This window comes from Cetorhinus maximus, chromosome 8 (assembly GCF_964194155.1).
Source record: "Cetorhinus maximus chromosome 8, sCetMax3.hap1.1, whole genome shotgun sequence".
Taxonomy (NCBI): Eukaryota; Metazoa; Chordata; class Chondrichthyes; order Lamniformes; family Cetorhinidae; genus Cetorhinus; species Cetorhinus maximus.
Genome location: NC_135886.1, coordinates 4895073 through 4904439, shown reverse-complemented (window position 1 = coordinate 4904439; position 9367 = coordinate 4895073).

Genomic DNA, 9367 nt, shown 5'->3' with positions numbered 1-9367 from the left:
ATAAGATCATGGCTGATGTCTCAACTGCACTTTCCTGTCTGCACCACCCCACCCCATGACTCCCTTCTCTATATAAAAAAAATTCTAGCTCAGCCTTCAATAGATTCAGTGACCCAGGCTCCAATGTTTCCTGGGGAAGAGAATTCCACAGACTAACAACCCAGTGAAAAAAAATCCTCATCTCAGTCTTAGATGGTGGACCTCTTATTCTTAAACTTTGACCCCTAGTTCTAGTCTCTCCCACAAGTGGAAACAGCCTCGCGGTACCTATCCCACTAAGTCCTCTCAGGATCTTATATATTTCAATAAGATCGCCTCTCGTTCTTCTAAACCCCAACAGGTACAGGCCCAACCTGTTCAACCTTTCTTCATAGGATAACCCCTTCATCCCAGGAATGAGTCAAGTGAAACTTCTCTGAACTGCCTCTAATGCAATTATATCTTTTTTTTTCAAATAAGGAGGCCAAAACTGTACACAGTATTCCAGATGTGGTCTCGCCAGTGCTCTGTATAGCTGCAGTAAAACTTCTGTAGTTTTATGTTCCATGCCCCTTGCAATAAACACCAACATTCCATTTACCTTCCTAATCACTTGCTGTACCTTCATACTAACTTTTTATGATTCGTGTATCAAGCCACTCAGATCCCTCTGCACCACCGAGTTCTACAATCCCTCTCCATTTAAATAATATACTACTTCTCTATTCTTCTTGCCAAAGTGGACAAGTTCACATTTTCCCACATTATACTCATCTGCCAAATTTTTGTCCACTCACTTAACCAGTCTATATGACAAGATGCTTCCCAGATACTTAAATTGTGATACCTGTTCCAGCTGTTGACAGTTACCTTGACTTCTATTTTTCCACCATTATTTCTTCCAACCTTCATATTGTTTGTCTTTTCTTTAACATTACTTTTCATTTCATAGAATGAATGAATTGGTGAAAGCCTATGATTAGTTACGAAATGTGGTTCTGGGTGAGTTGGGGAGGGAGGGGTCAGTTGGGGAGAACACAAGAGCAATTGAAGAAGTTCTCAGGATAGGGGAGGAAGAAAGATCGTGGGTGAATATCGTCAAGAAAAGACAACAAGGTTGGATTGGCCATATGCTAAGGCATGAGAACTTGCTCAAGGAGGTGACTGAAGGAAGCTTAGAGGGATGTAGACCAAGAGGAAGAAAGAGAATGATGATGTTGGACAACTTGAAATTAAAAGTGGGAGGTTCCTATGAACAACAGGAGAGGAAAGTGCAAAACCTTGTGATTTGCTGAAACGAGCAGAGGAGCTGCCCTTCAGCTATCACAACTACTAGTGTTTCCTATGCTCTTGGGTAAATTCTGCTGGCCTCTGTTTTTGTATGAGATTTGCGTTGCGTTTTATAACTTGCATTATACATACAAATTATATTTGTGTGGATTGGCACTTCGTCACGTGAAAACATCTCAAAGGGATTTACAATAAATTGTTTTTGGGTGCAGTGACTATTGCTGATATGGACAATGCTGATCCCGTTGGCAATAGTGGAGCCTGGCTTTTGGACAATCACTCCCTCCTTTACTCTGGCATTCAGCTCTTGCTTTGAGATCAGGATTAGGGCAGAGATGCAGAATGAGCTGTTATCCAACTCCCACAATTGCACCAACGACAATAACACCTGTCAGACTGAGCACAAACTTAAGAGACAAAATTTACGGGATGCCTCATAAATATGGATACACATAATTATGTCATGACTGACAGTGACACATTGAGAACATTTGCAGTACATTTTCAACTGAAGAAAATATTAACTTGTATGAGTATTTTTGAAATTTAAAACAATTAAAACAATTTTGTGATCCTATATTGATATTGCATTGAGGTTATTTGAGGGCTCCTGACTCTTACTTCCTCAGATCCCTATCCATTGAAATAACAAACGTTAAGTTATTCAGCTCAGTTCGTAGCACTGTTGCTTCTAAGCAAGAAGCTTGTGGGTTCAAGTTCCACTCCCTGGGACTTATGCACAAATCTAGGCTGTTACTTCAGTGCACTACTGAGGGAATGCTGCACTGTGAGAGGTGCTGCCTTTCAGGATATGATGTTAAACCAAGTCCCTGTTTGATCTCTCAGGTGGATCCAAAAGATCCCACAGCACTATTTTGAAGGGGAGCAGGGAAAATAGCCTGGTGAATATTTATTCCTCAATCAACAGATTATTTTCATCATCATATTTATGGCAGCATTTATGGCTGCCATATTTCCTACAATGACTAATTTTAAAAAGCACTTCATTAGTTGTAAAGCACTTTGGGATGTTCTGGGATTGTAAAAAGTGCTATAGAATTGCAACACTTTCAAATACAACACAGTGAATTGATAAGATGGGAATTGTGTTCAATTTTTACTGCGAGTTAAAATAGGTTGACTTTAAACTGTGTGTCATTATGATTGATACTTGTTAGGTTTGGCTGAAAGCAAAAGTCCCTTTAAGTTGAAAGCAAAATACTGCAGATGCTGGAAATCTGAAACAAAATCAAAAATTGCTGGAAAAACTCAACAGGTCTGACAACATCTGTGGAGAGAAAGACAGAGTTAACGTTGAAAGTGATAGTGGGGTTTGGATTGTTACTTTGTGCATATGTGTGTGTGTGAATTGGAGACAACTGGTCTGGAGGCTTTGAGTTATCAAAAAGAAGCTAGGTTTGAAATGCTAAATACGTAAACATGGCTGAAGTTTTAGAATGTGAGTTGTGAGGAAAATTTGCATTTTTAGATAAATTAGGTTGGTTTGAATTTCAAAGAGATGGTAGGATGTTACACCTAGCCAGAAGAAGCTAAGTCAAACAGTGTGTTTATTTTTCCCAAAGGTTACTGATAATATAAATCTTTCATTATACTAATTTTATGAGAAAAGTAAAGTTGCAGAAAACATATGGGAACAATGGAATTTGCATTAAAAAAGGGAAAACAGGTATAAAGGGGAGACGTCTGTGTAAGAGGAGAAGGAATTCTAATATCTATCGAGTGTGAAAAGCCTCCAGCCTCTGTGCATCAAGTTGCTGTCTACAGGAACCAAAGCTGAGAAAACTCACTTTGAATATCACTGCCCAGGGTATTGTGTTGCTTTGCCTGGGTCTGGTTAAATCTATTTGTTTTTACTATTGCCTTAACAGCGGTGTAACTTGAAGCCAGATTAATTAGGGGTTTTAGGAGTTAATATAGTAGTAATTTGCAGACCTATGTATGTGCTTGAACTTGAATTTTTTTCTTTGGTTAATAACTGGTTAATTTAGTTTTCTAAAAAACCTCTGAAGTCATGGTAGTCTTATTACTTTTGCATCTCGAAACAAAATACAAATTGCAAAACAGTTGTGACTAGGTGATCAAGTTTCCCTCATGGAGTTGAACCGCCTGGTATACATCATCTGCCACATCATAACAGAAATCACTGTCGATTGTCGTAAAAATCCATCTGGTTCGCTAATGTCCTTTAGGGAAGGAAATCTGCCATTCTTACCTGGTCTGGCCTACATGTTAGTCCAGAACTACAGCAATGTGGTTGACTCTTAACTGCCCCTCTGAACTGGCCCAGCAAGCCATCAGTTAAAGGACAATTAGGGATGGGCAACAAATGCTGGCCTTGCCAGGGACGCCCACATCCCATGAAAAGAATAAAAGAAGAAAATATTCAACAGGTGAAGTAAAGATACTGGCTATGTATTTCATAGTACACTGGGAGTGCAATGGTAACTGCAGTTCTCAGTAGTGGAGCACACATTGGAGTAGAACCTGTTTTCTAGACCATGGAAATTCTCAGTGACAACAATGGGTGCATCTTCTGTCCCCCACCCTTCAGTAATGTAGCTATCTAATTGGAGGGAAATGGCAGGTGCTGGTTTGGGGGACAATGTCGTAGTAGAAAACGGATAACATTGGAATCATGCGTTAACAAGTTAACCTTAATTAACACACAACCTTCTGTACTCAAAAGAATTTTTGCTGACTTAGGGAGAGGCATCCTTGAGCAGTTCAGTTTGGGCGAGATAAGATAGAAAGCGACTTGGGATAAATCCTCCCTTATGCTTTTAACAGATTTGTAAAACTGGAGACAGTAACAATTCTAAGAGTTAACTTCATTTATTCTTACTTCAAAACATTTATTAAACATTTCAGCTAGACTTGTATACATTTGTCCAAAATTATCTGTGCAGGGAACCTCTAGGGGTAATTTGTCAGAATGGTTTATCCAAGCTTATTCATATGCCTTAACTTGCTGGAAGGCAAAGTTCCTATTGAGTCAAATATTGTACCTTTTTTTTCCAGTCTTCTACTTTCTGTTCGATACAACACTATTAGATATTTTATGACGCCCAGTTATTTAAACGTATTGCCAGATAGGGATTAGGGACCTATATCTTTTCAAACTTCCTATCATTGCCTTTACTGAGCCATAGGTTTGTGCTACAAACCTTTATATGCTCTATAGCAACCTCTCGGCTTTTTAATATTACAGCAATCTCCTCTCTTACATTACCCCTGGTGTAATAGCAGGAATGGTAGCAGAGTTATGTTACTGGATTAATAAGATATAGAACGAATAAACTACGAGACAACCCAGTCCCCTACAAGCTCATAAGTAGTATGTAAATGATTGAAAATTCAATGAATTAAACCTGACAATACATGATTATGGACTTTAATACAAAATGCAGAGTGCAGTAAATATTTCATTTCTATTCTGCAAATTAAGGAGACCTGCATCTTACAAATGTATTGTAATTATTTGTATGCTAAAATGTTCATGTTTGTGCAATCCTATTATTTCATACTTTATTTTAATTTTAATAACTGTCTATAACTGTTATGAATTATGATTACTTGTTTTGTTTGTGTCAGCATCACAATTCGGCACCTGCCACCATGATGATTTTTCAGTAAACAAATTATTCACCTATCGAATGCTCCAGAGACATAAATTTAAATCCCATCATGGCAGCTGGGGAATTTAAATTCAATTAATTTTAAAAGCTTATATATTTTAATCCTGACAATCATTTTAGCTCAATATTACCCAACTAACTTGTGTATTTAATAGTCTTTATGTGCCTATCTTGCGTAAAAGCCATTTAAAAACATATCTACTTTTGTACAAGCAGGAGTCTCAGACTGCTATGACAGCTTATAATTAATCCACAATAAAAACTAAGGAAGGAATGAACAATTGAGTAGATTAGACTGAGTCTAAAATGTATAATTTTAATCATGTAAGTGCTAACACAATTAACCGAAAGTAAAGTTACTTCAAAAAACACTGAGGGAAGTTGTGATGAAACCTTATAAAACATTGATTCAGCCTCAACTGGAAAATTGATGTGAAGGATTTAAAGGGTGTGAACAAAAGATTTATGGGAATGGTTCCAGGGATGAGGAATAGATTGGACAATCTGGCATTGTTCGCCTTAGAGGAGAGGAGGTTCAGATGAGATTTAGTAGACATCATTAAGAGTCTAGTCAGAGAAGATAGAGAGAAATGGTTCCCATTGGGGGTGAGAACAGAGGACACTGATTTAAAGTGATTGACAAAAGAATCAAAAGGTGAAATGAAGAAAAACTTTTTAATGCAAAAAGCGGCTAGGATCTTGAATGCACTGCCTGAAAGAGTGGCAGAGGCAGATTTAATTGCGGCTTTGAAAAGGAAATTGGACAAGCACCTAAAGGGAAAAAAATCTGAAGGGCTACGCAATAGGGGGTGCGGGGATGGAGAGCTAATTGGCTAAATTGCTCTTGCAGAGAGTCGGCATGGACTTGACAGGCCGAATGGCCTCCCACTGTGGCCTCCCACTGTTCTGCAATCAATCAATGATTTCATTCTATGGATCTCAGCCCAGCTGGATGCTTGCAGCCTTGAGAATTATAGATAAGAATATAACCATAGCAACTGCTTCAGGTTCACCCCTTAAAATTGTCAAGAAGGCAGAAGTCTGTCAAGTCATACCAGATTGTTTGTTAGTGAGAATAAAGGTTAGGGCACCCTAAGGCAGAATTTTTAGCTCAGTGCATGGCCGTGCACCCAACCCACTCAAGTGTTAAATAAAACGCGTTGTCAGCCGAGCGTGCCGACGTCTATGTGCACTCTTGCAACATTTCGCTAGGCGGGCATGCGGTGGAGACGGAGGCATGCCCACCTTTAATTAAATGGCCAGTTAAGGCCCTTGAGGCACCAATTGTCTCCGACTTTACGTAGCCTGTGCGGTTTTTAGGCCATCACACGGGCAAGGCGGGCAGGCCACAGTTAGCAAAACCTCATTCACAGGTGGGATAAGAGGGGTCATTGGCCTTGTCAATGCGATTAGTGAGGAATGCAGGGTATCATTTGCTGCTGGTTGCTTCTGTGAACAGGACAGCTTCGTCTCACTTCAGAGCTGCATTCAGAGAATTGAGAGGCTTCAGTTCAGGACTCATTGTTTTCCAGGCTACCGGAGGATTCACACCACGTGGGCCCTTCCAGGTATCAGACAGCCTTCCCTTACCCTGGTAATGGGGATTGTGGTCTCCGCTGGAGGCACATCCTCTGAGGAGGAAGAGAGGGGCAGAAGGGGGAGGAGGCCAGGTGTCCCTATGCAGCTTCCAGGCGAGGGACCTGTGGGAGGAGAGGCGCAGGCACAAGGGGCGCAGGGCCAACAGGAAGTCCAAGGTATAAGGGGCCACAGAAGATGTCACCATCCTGCTGCCAGGGTTTACAGGCAGTGATGCAGCTACCTCAATATGTCTGAGGTGCAATGCCAAAGGAGGCTCCGTCTCCCAAGGGAGACAGTGACCTCCATTTGTCAGAGGATTGGCCCTGAGATCAGCTCCAACTGTGTGGGTGGACATCCCATGCCAGTGGCGCTGAAGGTCACAATGGCCCTCAACTTATATGCCTCCAGCTCTTTCCAGGGGTCAGTGGGGGGATCTGTGTGGAGTCTCCCAATCAGCTGTACACAGCTGTGCAAAGCTAGTGACAGAAGCTCTGTTCAGGCGTGCTTTGACTTTCATTCATTACTATATGGACAAGGCCAGCCAGGCACAGCGAGCCAGAGGTTTTGCAGTGATTGCTGGCTTCCCCTGCGTCCAGGGTGCTATAGACTGTACACATGTGGCCATCAAGGCGCCAGCGGGTGAGCCGAGTGCCTCCGTCAACAGGAAGGAATTCTATTCCATGAACGTGCATTTCCAGCATTTTCTGCTTTTATATTGAAACTCTCCTCTTCCTCTCTCAATGACAGGAATGATGTGATTGATTTGCAGAAGAGGGAATAAGCCAAGTATGGATGCATGAGGGTCCTTTCTGGAAATTGGCTTTTTACGCACTTACCTGAAGCTGGCACTGACCTGCTGGCTTTGCCTTTATCAACTTCCAAGTTGGAATGCCTCCCCAGCAACTCCACTTCCTGCTCCTTAGACTGGGTTAAGCTTCCTTATTTCTAGATGGACTGTGTCTCCTGGCCACATATACCAATTATTCCCGGAACAGGATTGGCATTAAAGGCAAGCACCTGAAGGATATCTCCAAGAGATCAGAAGACAGCTGATGTGTGTAGACCTGTGTTAAAAGGACCCTGTAACAGGAGAGGGTGGAGTTGTATGGAGATGTATGGAAGAAATGCATGTTGGGGGATTCTCCAAATGCAAGTTACAGGTAAAACATTGCACACGTTGATGTCATTACAGTTAAGAAGCCAGGCAATCATTGGAGAAAGTCCCAAGATGCCCAAGTGAAAAAAGGACCTTACCTGCCCTTATCAGAGCAGCAACAATTTCTTCCCCTCCCCAATGTATTTTTCCAATTTTACAGAGGAGCTGGATTTCTGATTTGCCAATATTATACAGATAAGATAACCCTATGAATCTCAGCAGGAATAGCAGCACATCACCCACTGATGCTTGCATGTTCTAAAAGTCTTCTCAAAGAGGTGCTTTCAAACAAACACTGTTGGCTCCATCCCAAATTCTGGGTCATAGAAATGTGCATAAAGTAGGCGGCTGTCCATTTTGCATCTATTTTAAAATTCTCATCCTTTATTTCAAATCTATTAATGGCTTCGCCCCTCCTCATCTCTGTAAGCTATCCATCCCTACAACCCTTAGATCTCTGTGCTCCTCCAATCCTGGCCTCCTGCTCATACCTGATTTTAATCGCTCTACCGTTCGTGGTCATGCCTTTAGATTCCTGATCTCCAGTCTCTGGAATTCCTTTCTTAAGTCTCCCTTTCGTCCTTTCTGAAAGGCAGCCTCTAGAACCTCTTTGACCAAGCTTTTGGTCATCAGTCCTAATATCAACTTTGGCTCAATGTCAAATTTTGTTTGATGATGCTACTGTGGAGCACCTTGAGACTCTTTACTATGTTTAAGGCACTGTATATATATGTAAGTTGTTGACAGTGGAATGTCAGATGAACATCTTGACTCAATATTAAGTGGAGCAGCTGTGCCAATAAAGGTATCCTCAAAACTGCCGAGACTTTTCCAGCTGACACATTGTATACCCATTAACCAATGTTTCTTTTTAAAAAAGGAACACAGGATATGAAAAAATTCCATTGGCTTTGATTTATTGAATAAACAGAACTTTGATGCGTTATTTCAATGCAAATTACATCCTTCTCATATTTTAGTTTGTCCAAGAGCAGGTATCATTTCTAACATTAACTTATGAGTATAAAATTGCAGGCAGAGCTTGAACTCAGGTAATATACGTACGTGTGTATACACACACGGAACAGCATAATGGATTTTTTTTTTACCCCAATGTAGTTTGGATGTAATCATCTTTGCCAGCTCCTAAAAATTAACTAAATTAAAATCATTAACTAACATTGTTACAAGTTCTGATGAAAGATCATCAACCAGAGACATTAACTGCCTCCTTATCCACAGATGCTGCCTGACCCGCTCAGTACTTAACAGCATTTTCACTTTTGTAATCATTATTCATTGGCGGATGCGAATTGTGATTAACGCTGAAACTATATGCGATAATAGGCCAGAGTCAAATGTTATTTTGGAAGTTTAAGATTGCCAATTCATTAGGGTTATGTAAATGTATGTCATCCATACATGGGAACAGGCTGCGTGTCAAACTCAATTTTATAATGTTCGCAAGAACATTTACTATAGGACACCAAGTATCAAAATATAAAGGATGGAAGTAATTTACATTGAACTAATTCCTCAGTGTCCTTTTCAAATGATGTGTCTAAACATGTTTTCCGTTGAATACACCATCAACCACCCAGCAAAGCAGCAGGAATTGCATTGAATCAGATTTAGTTTCCTGGTCACAAAAACTTTACTCCCATTATAATGTTCACACAGGAATAATGGAGTTAGAAAATCACCTTTA